Raw genomic sequence first — 19,813 nt, 5'->3', positions numbered from 1 at the left:
GAGAAGAAAACTGAATCCAACATTAAGTCACGAGCTGAAGGGCTTTCATATAATATAATCAAATACGTGATTTATGAGTTTCAGGATTCACTCATAAACTGATCCATTACAGAACTGAACAAAGATCCTGTCTGAGTTCGTTCCAGACACAGTGTGACTGACTCTTTCTGCAGGTGACACTCTTGCACCGGTGTATTCCTCTTTATGAGTGAGTCTTTGAATCAGTTCGCTGAAAAACACTGATTCATTCAGGGACAGATCAAGTGACTGTTTCGTCCAGACGGATCTGCCGGATTTGGAGCGTGAAACTGCCATTTTCTGTCACCAGGTCCCAGAGAGGATAATCTGAACACAACACCCGTGTGTTTTCTGTGAACAGCCAATCCCTATATTTTGTGAAACGATGATGTCATCAACACCGCTGCATCACGTCACAGCATCAGCAACACAAACAAACACTGAACGATTGGTTTAATATTAACTAACATTGACACAGATTAATAAATGTATTGTTCCATTTATGTTTGTATACCATCTTCTTCTCCACTTTTTACTGTATGTCTGGGGCAGGATTACAGCACCACATGCTGGTCTGGCATGAATACTGCATGATTTAATGTCGATTTCATGGTTTTGTGTGTACGCAGATATTTCTTAAGATGAGGGAGAAAAAAACATTGGCTAGAGAAAGCTCTGGCTTCGTGTGAATGAGCAGGTGATTGAATCATTTAATCAGCATCATTATGGTCAGAACACACCTGTGGTTTTCTGTAATAACATTCAGTGAGAATAACTGGGAACAGACTCCGTGAGGATTTGATTAGGAGTCTCTTAGAATAACATCACCGAATTATAAGAGCAGGAACATGAATGATTTCTTGTCGACTGTGATGTCGGTGTCATTCTCTGATCCGATAAAATCTGCCCTCATCTAAAGCCCATATTAACGCAGTAACTGTGTCAGTCTGCAGTGATTTGAGTTGTTTTACGTCTTCAGGGATCCGGAGACACAGCTGTTATTTCGTTCCTTGGTTTTCAGCAGATTTCAGCAAACGGACCCCAGTGAGACGCTTCTCTTGTTTCTCAGTAAACACACTACACAAGTGTTTCTGTGAAGCCATCAGAACTCCAGCCAAGAGAAGAAGAACCGGAGCCAAAGCCTGATCGAGGGTCAGATCAATCTCTGACATCAGCTCTGGCATCTTCATTCACCTCTGACCTGTGACCTCCGACCTCCACTGAAAACAACACTTAGAAAAATGCCTCAAGTCCCACAGGCAAGTCAAACTGATCATTAATTACACACGATATAGGTGAAGTTTGTGCTGATATAAAGGATCAGATGAAGGCCGCTGTGGTGTTAAAGCTGTGACGCCGTCTCAGTCTCGATCGAGGACGCAGCAGTAATGCAGTGATGGACGCTTATAATTAGAGCCAGTGGATTTCAGCCCAGACGTTATGTGTCAGTATGAGTGAAGAAGCACATCTGCTGCGATTCAGAGGAGCGACGCTAATGAAATCGAGAAATAAACTCAATTAACAATCCAAGACTGTAATGTCGTAAGATCATCATGATTATGACTGACAGCTGACTGTCTTATTACAGTTTTCGCCTATTTCTTGAACACTTTTAGCAAAACTTTGGCTCATTGTGTCAAAACTTTACACACAAGACACAACACTGTGAAATAAACCATTTACATCTATGTCAGATTGAAACTCTGCATATAAACCTAACAATCCTTGGTCAATGCGTCTGGGTGATGACAAAATGAGACACACTTGCATCACGTGAATACACTTTCAGATTAGCAGCAACATACTAGTGTACTTTATATAAAACACTGCAGTCTGCAAGTTATTCAGTTCATCAGTTAGCGTTATGTGAAGCTGAATGCAACACTGTTTTTCTTTTTTCCAACAAAGAACTTCCAACTTCTTTTTATAACAGTCTGCAAACGTCTGGGACTGAGGAGACACGTGTCTCAAGTTTAGGAACAGGAATGTGTCCCATTCTTGTCTAATACAGGCTTCTAGTTGCTCAGCTGTCTTAGGTCTTCTTTGTCTAATCTTACTCTTTATGATGCACCAAATGTTTTCTATGGGTGAAAGATCTGGACTGCAGGCTGGTCATTTCAGACCCGGATCCTTCTTCTGCACAGCCATGATGCTGTAATTGATGCAGTGTGTGATCTGGCATTGTCATGCTGGAAAATGCAAGGTGTTCCCTGAAAGAACATTTTTGGAATCAGGTTTGTACATAAATACTGTAATGTAAATGTAAAGGACTGCAACACTTACCTGTACATAGTGTTGTTGAAGTCCTTTGACCCTGATATAGTTCCTCTCTAATGGGACCTTCTACAATTGATGTGTTTTCTCAATGGTACCCATGAGATTTCATTTATGAACAAAGTTCCTCATGTATGAATTAGTGTGTAGTGCGTATGAGCAAGTGTGATGGAGAAATGCAACTGAAGTGCAAAGCAGCGCTTTTGTTTAAGGGTTAGTTACAAAAGCTTCAAGTTTTCTTACTTTAGTCTAAGCATGTGTCTATAATGTTCAAGCAATAGATAAAAACTGTAATAATGTTTGTGATTGTTTCTCAGCAGGTTCTGAGAAAAGGAGAGGACAGTTTCTGACATTAGCTTCTTCTCACATCAGCATAACAATATCAGTTGACGTCAGATGGGAACAAAGGCGCTGATTGAATTTGAGCGTCTGTTTGGCATTTAATCACTTCTTTTGCTTTGTGATTCTGTCAGAAGCGTCTGGAGACACATTCATCATGAGAGAGAAGTGTGTGTGGATGTGAATGTTCTGCTTTCTCAGTTTGTTCAGAGCCAGATCATGAAATAAGACGAATGTATGAGATCCCAGAGGAGATCTGAGAACATGTTTTGGGAAAAGATGGGAAACTGCCAGAGGTCAAGACATGGAGAGGAATGACAGAAATTAGGTTACAAACAAACTCTAGAGATCAAATGATTCACTCAGAGAGATTCATGTTCAGATGTGATCTTCAAAATAGCACAAAAATCATCACAGAATGAAAGATTTGACCTAATTAAAGCAAAAGTCTGCAGAGATGACAGTGAAAACACTTTTGATCTTAAACACAAGACTCATAATCAATAAGACACTTTCATCCTTCTGTGTATTTATAATAATGTGTGTGTGTGTGTGTCAGTGTGTGTGTGTCTTGTGCTGTTCATTCTTCATGTTTCTTCAGCTCAGTAAGATCAGGCGAGTGATTTTTGGGTTGTTCTGGGTGTTGAGACTCCTCTCACATAACTAGTTTAGTTCAGTCATGACTAGTTAACCAGACACCTGGCGTTAGTTCTGTCAGATCACCTGGATGTGTTCTGGTTTAGTCGAGTCAAGTCCATCAGATGTGCTGATAGTAGTCCTAACTGTGAGACGGCAGTCTTCATCTCTTTTATCATGAGTTAGATCCGCTGGTCGTTACATGCTAATGATTGTGCTGATGCACACGCTGCTAATTCAGGAAGAGAAGTAGTCAGTCATATTCTGAGCACATTAAATGTTCATCTTGTGTTTCTCATCAGCTCTTCATCATCTCACAGATCATTTATATTCTTCTGCAGGTATAAACTACATCACAACCAGTTTGTGCCGAAATATTCATTAGAAAACATTGTATTTAAATTAGCTCATAAATATTGTTAATGAGGGAGAATACATAATTCAGGTCAATAATATCATGTCAGGATGAGATATTAAGCAGTTGTTTCTGATTGTCAGCATGAATCTCTTGATGAAATGATGAAGCTCAATCATCTTGAGTCTCAGTCAAACTATTTTCTGTCTGCTGGTTACACAGAACCTCACATTCACACCAGCAGCTAGTTTCTTCTGGTTAGGGTTGGTTAAGCTTCAGCTCATCATGTTCTTCAAGAGAGAGAAAGAGGAATCATCTGAGAGGAGAAATTGTGTTTGTTGTAAACAGTTTCTTGTCTAAAAATAATCTCACATTCCTTCCGCTGTGTTCACTCGTGGAAGCAGATAATGAAATGTTCTCAGGGTTGTTCGGTTCGAGTTCATATCCGTGATCAGGGACAACATGTATTTATTGTGTTTGTCTTTCTGATTTCCTGAAAGAATCTAGCGTCCATTAGAGACTGACAACTCTACACTTTTTACTTTTTAGTTTGCATTTGATGTCCCTTTAATGTCATGGTTCTGCTCATCTTCATCCATCCTTTAGTTTCATATGAGAATCTGATCGATGAGTCTTTTTCACTGCTACTTGTGTCTCTGTCAGCACGCAGGTGTGATTTATTTCACATTACACTGAGGCATGTCAATTTAAAGTGTAATCTGTTGTAATAAATGGAGCAGTGTAATGATGGAGATGGAGAAGAAGAGATCCAGTGTTCCTCTGGTGGGACGTGACTGACTCCTGCTGGTCAAACTGAACACTGCTCATCTCACATCTTCTGTCTCTTCTCTGATGACTGCTGTCTGTCTGTTTATTGATTCACTTCTGCTAAGTGTGAGTGCTGACAGTGTCATGAGGACACACGAATCATGAATCTGAAAGTCTGATATACAAATATATCAATCACACATTTGTTCAGTTTGCAGTTGAGTTCACACAAAACATCTGATGCTCCTGCTGTCTCTCTGCTCTGAATCCTGCTGATATTGACCTCTATCATTTGTTTATTTTTTGTTTATTTATATGGATCCCATTAGCTGAAAGTCTTCCTGGGGTCCATTCTCAAATGTTACATTACAACAACAACATTTCAATCATCACAGTTGATAAATACACACATATACACATTAAAGATACATACACACACAAACACACACTCATACATACATACATACAACCTGGTTTTGATTAATAACAGGATAAATACAATATGATTCATAATTACATTAAAGGGGGGGGGGGGGTGAAATGCTATTTCATGCATACTGAGTTTTTTACACTGTTAAAGAGTTGGATTCCCATGCTAAACATGGACAAAGTTTCAAAAATTAAGTTGTACGTTTGAAGGAGTATTTTTGTTCCAAAAATACTCCTTCCGGTTTGTCACAAGTTTCGGAAAGTTTTTTTCGAGTATGGCTCTGTGTGACGTTAGATGGAGCAGAATTTCCTTATATGGGTCCTGAGGCACGTCTGCCGGAAGAGAGCGCTCCCGTAGAGCAGAGCACTGAGAGCACAACAGACTTCACTGATCAGAGCGAGAGCGTCGCCAAATGTCACAAAAGAAGTGTGTTTTTGGTTGCCATGGCAAGACAACCCTGCACAGATTACCAAAGAAAAAACAGCATTAAGGGACCAGTGGATGGAGTTTATTTTTACAGAGCATCAATGGAGTTGTGCAAGTGTTTGTGTTTGTTCCCTGCATTTCGAAGATGCTTGTTTTACAAACAAGGCCCAGTTTGACGCCGGATTTGCGTTTCGTTTATTTCTTAAGGATGATGCAATCCCAAGGAAAAAGGGTCACGATCGTGTGTTGGAACCGCAGGCGGTGAGTGAAACTGCTTCAAATATCTCTGCCTCCTTGTTAGTGCGCCCCTCCCATGCCAGAGACCCGGGTTCGAGCCCCGCTCGGAGCGAGTCGTTGCTGCTGCTGCTTTCGTTCAGTTTCAGCCTCTGGATCTGATTCTGGATCATAAATAAACGGCTGAATCTGACTGTTAGCCATGGTTTGTTTTGGATGATGGTTTTTCCCTCAAGGTAATGTCACAGCTTCCAAACGCTCTCAACGCAAAAGCCTACTGGCGCTCGTGATTCTTTAGCTCCGCCCACACGTCACACCTCCAGCTGGTCGTGTTTTTCCGGGAAAAATCGGTACAGACTATCTTTCTCTTATGAATATAATAAAACTAAAGACTTTTTGGATTTATGAAGGATGCAGTACTACTCTATAGGTACTCAAGATTAACAGGATATTGAGTGAAAACGAACATTTCACTCCCACTTTAATATTACAACACTGTTACAATCACAACACCATTAATATTACAGCACTGTTACAATCACAGCACTGTTACAACCACAACACCATTAATATTACAGCACTGTTACAATCACAACACTGTTACAACCACAACACCATTAATATTACACCACTGTTACAATCACAACACCATTAATATTACAGCACTGTTACAATCACAGCACTGTTACAATCACAACACCATTAATATTACAGCACTGTTACAATCACAACACCATTAATATTACAGCACTGTTAGACTGAACAGTCTCCATGTCTAGAGAGCATACGTCGGGCTGAATGACCTAGCAACCAGCCAGAACACCCTAGCAACAACACAGCAACACACCACAGTAGTGCTGCAGAGCAATTAATCACGACTGAACACATCCAAAAAACATTTTTGTTCACATAATATATGTGTGAAATGTGTAAATGTATATATTTGATATATTTTTAAAATATATACATGTTTTTATGTTAATATATATTTAAAAAATCTTAAATATATACATGCATTTGTGTGTATTTATATATACATAATACATATAAACAGTAAACTCACATATGTTTTTAAAAACTTCATTTTGGATGCGATTAATGGTTTGACTTCACCAATCAATCAATCACCTTTATTTATATAGTGCTTTAAACAAAATACATTGCGCCAAAGCACTGAACAACATTCATTTGGAAAACAGTGTCTCAATAATGCAAAATGATAGTTAAAGGCAGTTCATCATTGAATTCATTGATGTCATCTCTGTTCAGTTGAAATAGTGTCTGTTTTAATTTGCAATCAAGTCAACGATATCGCTGTAGATGAAGTGACCCCAACTAAGCAAGCCAGAGGCGACAGCGGCAAGGAACCGAAACTCCATCGGTGACAGAATGGAGAAAAAAACCTTGGGAGAAACCAGGCTCAGTTGGGGGGCCAGTTCTCCTCTGACCAGACGAAAACCAGTAGTTCAATTCCAGGCTGCAGCAAAGTCAGATTGTGCAGAAGAATCATCTGTTTCCTGTGGTCTTGTCCTGGTGCTCCTCTGAGACAAGGTCTTTACAGGGGATCTGTATCTGGGGCTCTAGTTGTCCTGGTCTCCGCTGTCTTTCAGGGCAGTAGAGGTCCTTTCTAGGTGCTGATCCACCATCTGGTCTGGATACGTACTGGATCCGGGTGACTGCAGTGACCCTCTGATCTGGACACAGACTGGATCTGGTGGCCACGGTGACCTCGGAACAAGAGAGAAACAGACAAATATTAGCGTAGATGCCATTCTTCTAATGATGTAGAAAGTACGGTGTTATGTGAAGTGTTCCGGTTCCAGTTTACCTAATTAATGCAGCCTAAAAATCCTTTAACGGATTTGGATATTAAAAGCATATTAGTATGTTATGTGTATGCCAGGTTAAAGAGATGGGTCTTTAATCTAGATTTAAACTGCAAGAGTGTGTCTGCCTCCCGAACAATGTTAGGTAGGTTATTCCAGAGTTTAGGCGCCAAATAGGAAAAGGATCTGCCGCCCGCAGTTGATTTTGATATTCTCGGTATTATCAAATTGCCTGAGTTTTGAGAACGTAGCGGACGTAACGGAGTATAATGTAAAAGGAGCTCATTCAAATACTGAGGTGCTAAACCATTCAGGGCTTTATAAGTAATAAGCAATATTTTAAAATCTATACGATGTTTGATAGGGAGCCAGTGCAGTGTGGACAGGACCGGGCTAATATGGTCATACTTCCTGGTTCTAGTAAGAACTCTTGCTGCTGCATTTTGGACTAGCTGTAGTTTGTTTACCAAGCGTGCAGAACAACCACCCAATAAAGCATTACAGTAGTCTAACCTTGAAGTCATAAATGCATGGATTAACATTTCTGCATTTGACATTGAGAGCATAGGCCGTAATTTAGATATATTTTTGAGATGGAAAAATGCAGTTTTACAAATGCTAGAAACGTGGCTTTCTAAGGAAAGATTGCGATCAAGTAGCACACCTAGGTTCCTAACTGATGACGAAGAATTGACAGAGCAACCATCAAGTCTTAGACAGTGTTCTAGGTTATTACAAGTAGAGTTTTTAGGCCCTATGATTAACACCTCTGTTTTTTCTGAATTTAGCAGTAAGAAATTACTCGTCATCCAATTTTTTATATCGACTATGCATTCCATTAGTTTTTCAAATTGGTGTGTTTCACCGGGCTGCGAGGAAATATAGAGCTGCGTATCATCAGCATAACAGTGAAAGCTAACACCATGTTTCCTGATGATATCTCCCAAGGGTAACATATAAAGCGTGAAGAGTAGCGGCCCTAGAACTGAGCCTTGAGGTACTCCATACTGCACTTGTGATTGATATGATACATCTTCATTCACTGCTACGAACTGATGGCGGTCATATAAGTACGATTTAAACCATGCTAATGCACTTCCACTGATGCCAACAAAGTGTTCAAGTCTATGCAAAAGAATGTTGTGGTCAATTGTGTCAAACGCAGCACTAAGATCCAATAAAACTAATAGAGAGATACACCCACGATCAGATGATAAGAGCAGATCATTTGTAACTCTAAGGAGAGCAGTTTCAGTACTATGATACGGTCTAAATCCTGACTGGAAATCCTCACATATACCATTTTTCTCCAAGAAGGAATATAATTGTGAGGATACCACCTTTTCTAGTATCTTGGACAGAAAAGGGAGATTCGAGATTGGTCTATAATTAACTAGTTCTCTGGGGTCAAGTTGTGGCTTTTTTATGAGAGGCTTAATAACAGCCAGTTTGAAGGTTTTGGGGACATGTCCTAATAACAATGAGGAATTAATAATAGTCAGAAGAGGACCTATGACTTCTGGAAGCACCTCTTTTAAGAGCTTAGATGGTATAGGGTCTAACATACATGTTGTAAGTTTAGATGATTTAACAAGTTTATACAATTCTTCCTCTCCTATAGTAGAGAATGAGTGGAACTGTTCCTCAGGGGGTCTATAGTGCACTGTCTGATGCGAAACTGTAGCTGACGGCTGAATGGCTGCAATTTTATCTCTAATAGTATCGATTTTAGAAGTAAAGTAGTTCATAAAGTCATTACTGCTGTGGTGTTGGGAAATGTCAACACTTGTTGAGGCTTTATTTTTCGTTAATTTAGCCACTGTATTGAATAAATACCTGGGGTTATGTTTGTTTTCTTCTAAAAGAGAAGAAAAGTAATCAGATCTAGCAGTTTTTAATGCTTTTCGGTAGGATATGCTACTTTCCCGCCAAGCTATACGAAATACCTCTAGTTTTGTTTTCCTCCAGCTGCGCTCCATTTTTCGGGCTGCTCTCTTTAGGGTGTGAGTGTGCTCATTATACCATGGTGTCAAACTGTTTTCCTTAACCTTTCTTAAGCGTAAAGGAGCAACTGTATTTAAAGTGCTAGAAAAGAGAGAGTCCATAGTTTCTGTTACATCATCAAGTTGTTCTGAGGTTTTGGATATGCTAAGGAATTCGGATACATCTGGAAGATAACTTAAAAAGCAGTCTTTTGTGGTAGAAGTGATGGTTCTTCGATACTTGTAACAAGAAGTAGAATTTACAATTTTGGCTATATGAAGTTTACACAGAACTAAATAATGATCTGAGATATCATCACTTGGCTGAATAATTTCAACACTATCAACATCAATTCCATGTGACAGTATTAAATCTAGAGTATGATTTCGACAATGAGTAGGTCATGAAACGTGTTGTCTAACACCAATAGAGTTCAGAATGTCTATAAATGCTGATCCCAATACATCTTTTTCATTATCGACATGGATATTAAAATCACCAACTATTAAAACTTTATCTGCAGCCAGAACTAACTCAGATGTAAAATCACCAAACTCTTTAATAAAGTCTGTATGGTGCCCTGGTGGCCTGTATACAGTAGCCAGTACAAACATAACAGGGGATTTATCATTAACATTGGTTTCTCTGGATAATGTTATATGAAGCACCATTACTTCAAACGAGTTATACTTGAAGCCTGCCCTCTGAGAAATCCTGAAAACGTTATTATAAATTGAAGCAACTCCTCCCCCTTTGCCTTTTAGACGCGGCTCGTGTTTATAACAATAATCTTGGGGGGTGGACTCATTTAAAATAATGTAATCATCAGGTTTTAGCCAGGTTTCTGTCAAGCAGAGCACATCTATATTATGATCAGTTATCATATTATTTACAAAAAGTGTTTTCGTAGAAATGGATCTGATATTTAATAAGCCAATCTTTATAATTTGTTTATCCATATTGCATTTGTTTTTTATTTGTTGAACCTCAATTAAATTGTTAACCTTAACTTGGTTTGGACGTTTTTTGTATTTGCTGTACCACAGCATCTCTGGTATCTGCTTTATCTGTCACCTTGATGAACTGTGTTCAGCTCTGTCCAGCTGGAGTAAGAGGCTGAAGTGCAGATGAAGATTCCTCCTGTGTGTTTATTCAGAGGAACATCAGGACTGCGCTGATGGTGTAATGGCCTCGTCGTGCATCAGGGGGCGCCACAGAGCTGAGAGAGAGCCAAGGCACTTCAGGCCACCAGGGATCTGAGATTTGGGTCATGAACGACTGAACCTTCAGTATCTCCACTTCTTACATGAATGTACATCAGTCTGCTGTGTCAAAAGAGACTTGGAGCAGAATAAAGTTAAATGTAGTGTTTCTGTCTCTGAACATATGAACTGTTCCTGACGGATGAAGAAGGTTGATGGCAGAAAACATGTATCTGCTTGTTTAAATACTGTAATTGTATAGGACTGTCATTTATTGTTATTCTGTTTTATTTTTAGTTATAGTTTTTTTAACACATCATTAATTGGTTTTAGTTGCCAAGTCTTTTCACTGTTGTGAAACAGTTTCATCATCTTACAGTCTAAACGATTCATTAACTATCATAAATTATGTGGTTGGATTCAATTATGTACCAGAAACATTCATAATGTTACTGGTACATAATTGAATCCAACTACATTTGATTCATTCAAGATTTTGATGTTCTGGAGTAATGGACACTGATGAGTACGTGTTTCTGTGAGAAACCTCATGTTCTCACAGATTTAGTTAATGTGTGATCACAGTCTGTATGTGAAATGATCATAGAGAGATACTGACATTTGTAAATTAAAAATGTCCCATGAACTCACAGTTTCAGTTTAAGCTTCTTTATTGGCATGACAGATATTTTTACATTTGTATTGCAGACAAAAATCAGTGTAATGACAAAAGTTATATGCTTACATATTCCTGGCCAGACACGTATTCTGTTCTGATTTCCTCTTCAGAAACAACTGAAACTCAATTCCAGAGCATTTGTTTGAATAAACTGTTGCTGTTAATCATTTTTTTTCAGCATTTGTTGTGATGATGTGTGATGCTTGTGAAGGACATGAACAGCGTGGAGTGGATGTGAATCAGTGACTCGGTTCAAGACTCGTTCATTCCACTCGATCTGCCAGCGACTCTAAAGCTGAACTCAAAAACACAGCAGAGTTACTTCCAGCCCGCTGAACCGGCTGAATGTTTGCAAACATGTGATTATTCATCTCCCTGCTCCATTCTCCCCTTCACTGAGAGTCTTTGTGCTCACTGACTCTGTTAAAGGTTTCAGGATCATCTGACACTGATTCATTTTTGCCAAATGCGTCAAAATTACAAGTTCAAAGAGTCTGAGAGTAACTGAACACAACTGAATTGTTTGTTACAATGAACTTCACTGAATTAGTTATTTGCTGATCTCATCAGTGGAAGATGCAGTCAGAGTCATGTTTATAATATTAAACACGTGGAATGCTGGGTAATATCATCAATGTCCTGTGTTTAATGCAACTTTTATTTGCTTCATTAACATTTACTCTCATCCTATGATGAAGATTACTGTGTTCATTCGTCAATCAAATGAGGTCAAATGTATGCAGGTTTATTTCCCACAGTCCTCTCTGTCAGGGGTCAGAGGTCATGTTTGGGGTCAGCCGTATGTTTATGTGTGCAGTGAAAGCTATCAGATGCACAGTATGTGGTGTGAAGGGTTGCGTGCAGAGATCTGATCGTGTGTCACTACAGTGAGGGATTGTGGGAGATTAGACCTGCTGATCCTGAAGAGACGGATGGGATTTATACTCAAACAGAATGAGTCCTGCTGAGCATCACACACACACACACACACACACACACACACATAGAGAGAGAGAGAAACATATTTGTGTCCCTGGACCACAAAACCAGTTTTAAGTTGCAGGGTTATATTTTTAGCAATGGCCAAAAAAACACTGTATGGGTCAAAATGATTGATTTTTCTTTTATGACAAAAATCATTAGGATATTAAGTAAAGATCATGTTCCATTAAGATCATTTGTAAATTTCCAACCATAAATATATGTAAACTTAATTTTTGATGAGTGATATGCATTGCTAAGAACTTATTTTGAACAACTTTAAAGATGATTTTCTCAATATTTAGATTTTTTTGCTCCCTCAGATTCCAGATTTTCTGTTGTATCTCATGTTTCTATCTCAGACAAATATTATCCTCCAAACAAACCAGACATCAATGGAGAGATTATTTATTCAGCTTTTAGATGATGTATAAATCTCAATTTCGAAAAAACTGACACTTAAGACACATTTGTGGTTTACGGGGACTCTCCATAGGTGTAATGTTTTTTATACTGTACAAACTGTATGTGATATTGTCCTGCACCTCAACCTACCCCTTACAGAAAACTAAACACATTTTTACTTTCTTAAAAAATAAGAGCTTTTTTAATATTAAGCTTTTGTACCCATGGGGACCATGATTCTGTGCGTGTGCAAACACAAACACAGGCGCGCGAGTCTTTTATGGATATTTTCAAACGCGTCAAGCTGCCGTTCGTCTGTGTTTCTTAAAACCAATTAATGTTCGATTGACAATATTCAAATGTGGAAAAACACGCAGATAACAGTAGCTACACAGTTAGAAAGAAGTTTAATTTACAAGTTAAATACATGCTTTAGTTTTCAAGAATAACAGGTAAAACGTGATTTATCACATTATTATAGCATTTGTGCGCCAATGATTTCTGCTCACTTTCAGTCGATCAGAGCTTGGTTCTGTCCTTAGGGTAAATCACGAAATATAAACGAGCAGATGATTCTCCGTACTTCAGTCTGATGTTCTTCCTGAAATCCGACGTTTAAATGTTTAGTTTCTTCCGTTAAAATCCATCTGTCCATGAAAGGCATCGTATAAGCTTCTGAAGAGACTGAGAGAGAGAGAGATCCCTCCCCTCAGTGTGTGTGTGTGTGTGTGTGTGTGTGTGTGTGTGTGTGTGTGTGTGGCTCAGAATCGCGTGCGAAGAGTCCGGCGTGTCATTCTGTGGAATCCGCCAACTGAAACACACTATATAACAGCAAACACACACACTCACGCACACACACACACACACACACAAACACAGGCGAGTTTCTGCTGCAGCTCATTCTGCGCTCGATCATCACACAGCAGGTACTTTCATATTGATTTATTGATTATTACAGATGCTTGCTTTGACTGTAAACAGCACCAGAATCGCTTAGGAATGAATCTTTGAATCAATCATTCATTTGGTTCTGTATTTAAACCAGTGTAATCAGTGTGATTAACGATAGATATCAAACTGAATGTAATGAGTTATTGTTAGGAGCCTGTCTGTGTTTCAGAGCATCTGTTGGTGAAGATGATTCCTCCTGGAGACTGTCTGTACGCTGGGAGGAAGAGGAGGAAACCCGTCCAGAAACAGTAAGACTCGTTATCTTATTCACTATCAGCAGGGTTTATCAGAAGCTCTCAATTGAAGGATTGGTTTCCTAAATCAAAACATCCTGAAACACGTCCCTTAACTATATCGACAATAATAATGATAATTCATTTTATGGGTTAAAACAACAACAACAATACTACTACTACTACTAATAATTATACTATTAATCATTTTTCTTTGGAACATTAAATGCTTATGTGACACTCATGATGAATGTAAGAGAAAGAGACTCAAACTGTTTGACTTTGAAATGATTGGAAAAGATATCAATATTGAGACCAGAACGCAGCGAAGAAACCTTGATAAACCTCAGAAGATTAGAATCGCTCTGTGAAGTCAGAACCGTCCGGAGATGAGGCTTGTGTTTTGATTATAGCTTCGTTTGAAGAGTTCAGTAATGACTCGAGTCCTGAACTAAAGCTGGAGCTCGTGAAGCGGCCGATCGCTGTGTGATTGAGAGTCAGACGCACCTGCTGCCGTTTGCTAGAGTCTTCATCTCTGATAAAGTGACCGGTCCCCGGGGTCAAGGGTCAGTCTGGTGTGAGAAATTCATTCATTCATTTAATAATTTGGCTTCGTGAACCGAGTGAAATAATGTGTTCAGTTTGCTGCGAGATGAAGAACATCACTGAATATTTGACTGAATATCACCTTTAAACCTCACCTTCTCAAGCCGGGTAGTTATAGATTCTTATACACTGGTTATAAATTTCCTAATTTTGTGGCAGAATAAGAATTTATCTCAGGCCCTGTGAATTTTAAAGTCTCAACTTTTTATTAAATGATCATTCTTTATCTGTTAGACTGTCACATTAATAATAGATGTTATTTGTGACACTGAACATTATGAGAGATATATTACAGCTCAAAGATGTGTGTTTGTAGTGCTGTCTGTGCTGTCTGTGCTGTGTGAAATGTAAAGAGAACATGTATTTGCTCTGTTCTTCTGAATGTGGTTTAATGCAGAGTAAAGAGTGTTTTCTGTGAATGTGTGCGGTGTGTTGTAGTCCTGCTGCTGTTGATCTCTGAAGCTTGAGCTCAGTTGATTCTGTCTCGTTGTTGTTGTGTCCAGCAGAAAACCAGCGGCAGTGACGGAGAAGTCGAACCCGTCGAAGCGACACCGCGACCGTCTGAACGCTGAGCTGGAGCGACTCGCCGGACTGCTGCCCTTCTCCCCTGAGATCATCTCCAAACTGGACAAACTGTCCGTCCTGCGTCTGAGCGTCAGCTACCTGCGGGTCAAGAGCTTCTTCAGCGGTGAGTGTGTGTGTGTGTGTGTGTGTGTGTGTGTGTGAGAGAGAGAGAGAGAGAGTGTGTGAGAGAGAGAGAGAGAGTGTGTGTGTGTTTGCACTGACCTTTATATCAGACCTCACAGAAAATGTCTTTATGAGTGTTCAGCTCATATTTGACAAAAACAACATGCTTTTATTTTTTACTTGTCTGAGCAGAATTGTGTGATATACTGTTTTACTGCCTTTGCTTTCAAACTGGAATATGTTGAGTAATTCTCCAATATTCTGAAATACTAGATCTTTATGTTTTTTTAAGTGCTGAAGTGTTTGATGGAGGTTAGAAATGATCAGGGGATGGATTAATGTGGATCAAACATGAACACACACACACACACACACACACACACACACACACACACACACACACACACACACACTCGTCTGAGTTTGTGTATTTGAGCTCATGGATGTGTGTGTCGGTCTTTGAGATCGTTTGTGCAGTGCTTACATAGCTGTCAAGACAAGTTTATAGACATATTCTTTTAAATTAAATAAATCATCACTTCAGTTAAACATTAAATCAATAAATGCATGAAATAAAAAACCTTCTTGCTCAACTAAAAAAAAAATGACACTTTATTTATTTATTTTCTTCAGCATGCTCTTTGATATGTAAGATATGTATGTATGATATCTATGATGTGCTCATCTCATGTTGAAGTGTTTCCCATCACCACTAGAGGGTGTGAGAGGTGAGAAATACAGGGAATGCTGGGAAACTTCTGTCAGGAGCCACACAGTGTGTGTGTAATGTTTAATAACTGATGGAGACTTTAGTGTAAGAAATAATGACTGGTTTGGAAAACTCTGAATTATAATTCAGAAATATTGATGTTCAAATAGAAAGGAAAGAAATGGAAGTGATTAGATGTGACATGCAGTATTATATGTGTGGTGATTATTAGTGCTGGTAGGAAACAACAGTAGTGATGAGAGATCATATAGAGACATTGATCAAGAAACAGCGTTGTGTGACTGCAGCTGAAGCTCATTTAACACGCGCTCGATTAGTTATTTATGGAAAACTCTTACATGTATGCATTTAGCAGACCCTGTTATCCAAATTACTCACAATACAGATAGCTAGAAACTGAACCACAATCCACTGTTTGAGCTGCAGGACCATTACTGAGAAGAGTTTTAAGATGTGGGTTTTATTAAAAAAAAAAAATAAATACAAATGTGTATTAATGTATTAAAGTGTGAAAACACTTGCAAGGCCACATACTTTCTCGTTAACTCAAGATCGTTATAAAAATGTCTCAGTTTCAGTTAAAAAGCATCTGGTAATTTTCAGGACCATTTGTTTTGTTTAATTTGAATAAAATCGGTATATATAAATAAATGAGTAATATACAGTGAATACAGTCACGGCAAAAGTGTTGGCAGTGACATAAATTTTGTATTTTGGAAAGATTGCTGCTTCAGTATTTGTAGTTTATTTTTCCACATGTTTCTATGGTGTACGAAAAAACGATACACATATCATAAAGTTTTAAAGGCTTTTATTGACAAAAAATATAATGATGAATATTTACAGTGTTTACCCTTGTTCTTCATAAACTCTGTCATGCTGGAGCTGATGGACTGATGGTGATATACTCTTGCCTTATTAGTGTTCACAAACAAATAATGATTTTCTTACTTACTTTTTGTCTTGTTTTCTAATATTAATGTCTAAACATTCTTGAATCAAGATTCATTTACTTGACAAGTAAAATGATTAAGATATTAATAGTTGTTCTTTAAAATAAGCAAAAATATCTGCCAGTGGGGTAAGAAAAATTATCTTAATTCAAAGACTAAACAAGATTATTTTACTTGTCCCTTTGGCAGATATTTGTGCTTGTTTTTAGCAAAATCTAAAACATTTTTTTATCTTTTTTTTTAAAGACAATAAGACAATATCTAAAGTAATTTGACTTGTACGTTAAAATCATCTTGATTCAAGAATTAGTATTTTGTCTTGTTTTTTAGTATAAATATCCAAGTAAGAATATAATTTTTTGCAGTGCAAGTTGTGGGCTTCTGCTTGACCGACCGGTTCTCTGAGGGATTGAGATCGTAATGATCTTTGAGACACTTCTTTATCACTTGAGCTTTGTGACATGGTGCTCCATCATGCTGGAAAATGCACGGATCATAACCAAACTGCTCATGGATCGTTGGAAAAAGTCTCTCATTTGATACCATTCTTTATTCCTGGCAGTGTTTTTGGGCAGAATTATGAGAGAACCACTCCCTTGGTTGAAAAGCAACCTCACACATGGATAGTCTCAGGATGCTTCACTATTGGCACATCACAGGACTCATGGTAGTGTGTGTGTGTGTGTGTGTGTGTGTGTGCACTTTGGATGGGTTAAATGCAGAGCACTAATTCTGATTATGGGTCACCATGATTGGCTGAATGCAGAATTTCAGTCTGTCCTTGATGTTTTTCTTGGAGAGATGTGGCTTCTTTGCTGCCCTTCTTGACACCAGGCCGTTGTCCAAAGGTCTTGGCCTCACTGTGTGTTCAGATGCTCTCACAACCTGCTGTCATTCCTGTTCTGTAGCTGGGTCAGGGTTAGGTGGCGGTACGCTCAAGAGCTATATTTGGCAGTGGCGGGACTGAGTACCGGTGTGTACCGGCCCACTTAAACACTGCCTGTAGGTAACGATGTTTCTGGGAAAACACTGACTGAACTTATTATGTCTCACGGAACTCAGGGCACATATTTAATATCGTGTTTAAGGCTTCTACAAATGAAATCTGAAAATCTTTAATGCATTCACTTGTGTGTGTGAAAACTTAAACTCGGCATGATCCCAAATCCTTCTCGTCTCATTAAAACTCAAGCCACATACGCTCTCAGTCTGTCTGAGACAGCGTTAGCCAGTCTTTGATGGATCTCAGTCTCTTTCTGTCCATCATCTCACACACAGACCTACAGCATCACATTTGATTTGCTGTAGCTGTGTTCGTCAGGCACTAGTGTTTCGTGAAAGACGCTCTTTGGCCTGAATGTAGAAAGTTTTTCAGGATGAACTCTGACTGAGAGGAAACGGCTTGAGCAAGACGCGTCTAAACGCTCATCCTGCACGAACCAGGAGCTTGAAGAAGGAAGGAGATCGGATCAGCCACAGGAAGCGGAGACGTCACTCGCACGTCAGCGCAGGCCTCTGCTCCGCTTTCATGTGTGTGTTTGAAGAACAAGAAGAGTCTCCAGGATGTGTGTAAAATCTGTGGAGAGAAACCGCGGCACGTCTGTGTCCACGTGATAGCAAAACAAACAAAACACCTCAGATTACCAGGGCAACTCAAAATAACCGTACAGTATCATTATATGACATACATATTATTATTTTCAGAAAACCAAAGAGTTCTGGAAAGTTATTTGTGTTATTTATAGAAGTATATGCTAAGTAGTTTTTAAGTTAAAAAATAATTGCCATACTACACTTTTAATAATAATATTAGATTTTTAATCCATGATTTAATGTTGAGTTTAATTTTTAATTACATGTTTAAATAGTTTTTATTTTTTTCACAGTATTAAATTGTAAGGGGGTGAAAACAATTCATCATTCAGACTCATAAGCTACAGGGAATGATATAGTCCTATTTCTATTTCAGGTAAAAGGAAGTCAGATTTTATAGCACTTTTCACAATACACAGACATATAACATTGGGCAGTTTAATAGCTGGGCGATGTGCTGCTAAAAATGATCCAATGTTTTAGATTTAGCTATTTTGGATAATGATATTTTGAATAATATGTATTTAAATGTATATTCCTCATATTTACATTAGAATTGTGAATAAGCACAAATTGATTATGATAATACGATAAATTACTGTAGTTTGGTAAGACATTGGACAAACACGCAGTTGTGTCTTTAAAGCACAACTGCAGAGATGACAGTAATCAAATAAGGCAATAATAACAAATAGCCCTGAGCATCAGCGTGAACTGGGGTTTTATGAGTTAATAATGGGAATAAAACCTTTGCAATGCTGAAGCAATACATCTTTGTATATATTTAGAATATTTTTGTTTATTAAAACCGCTGTTATTAAGTCTGATCTACAGCAAATATGATTAATGTGCTTAAGCACGTACTTAAGCAATAAATGTTTATTTTTATTCCTACTTTAATATGTAGGCTATTTATGCCCAGATTAAATTACTGGTTTTGTGGCTGGATCCTCAAACCATCAATCACTGAACAATAGAACTATATCATTTAATGAATATCCCTTTTAGATTTTTAGTGGTTATTATAGTCATTGCTTGGCCTAATAAATAAAAATGTATTAATCACAGTGAAGGTCTCTTTTACTCACCTTCTTATATTGCACAGATTTACAGCTCCAAGCTTATATGGCTACAACGGGTGCTAATAACTGAAACTAATTTCATGATGTACATACACAGCAGGGCTGCACGATAAATTGCATGCAATATTTAATGCACATCTTGTCAGTAAAGCTGGTTCTATAATCAGCGGTAAATCTCCATCATTAAATACTCCACAGATCATTTATTATATAATTTTGAGTTTGAGTGGAAACAAAAAATACACTGTTTTTCATGTCTGTGTCTTTAAATGCAAATGAGCTTCTGCTCTCCACCCCATTTTCCAGCATAGAGCTGCCTCATTACATCTCATACCGGCTAAAAACATCTGTTTAGGTTCTGATTATCATGTTTCTCTTGCTGAAATCATGCGTTTTAAAACATACACGGTTTTCTGAGTGCT

The 19,813-nt window shown here is 38.4% G+C and overlaps 1 long non-coding RNA gene and 1 pseudogene across 1 annotated transcript; one reads left to right on the top strand and one right to left on the bottom strand.

The window, feature by feature from the left end:
* Positions 1–19,813, bottom strand: part of LOC113042671 (receptor-type tyrosine-protein phosphatase mu-like) — a 673,064-nt pseudogene that overhangs the window by 271,730 nt on the left and 381,521 nt on the right.
* Positions 13,300–15,061, top strand: LOC113042697 (uncharacterized). The gene is made up of 3 exons (XR_003275611.1): positions 13,300–13,482; positions 13,677–13,755; positions 14,850–15,061. It is a non-coding gene; the product is annotated as an uncharacterized LOC113042697 (long non-coding RNA).

This window comes from Carassius auratus, chromosome 24 (assembly GCF_003368295.1).
Source record: "Carassius auratus strain Wakin chromosome 24, ASM336829v1, whole genome shotgun sequence".
NCBI classification, from domain to species: domain Eukaryota; kingdom Metazoa; phylum Chordata; class Actinopteri; order Cypriniformes; family Cyprinidae; genus Carassius; species Carassius auratus.
This window is presented reverse-complemented; position numbering and strand designations above follow the sequence as displayed.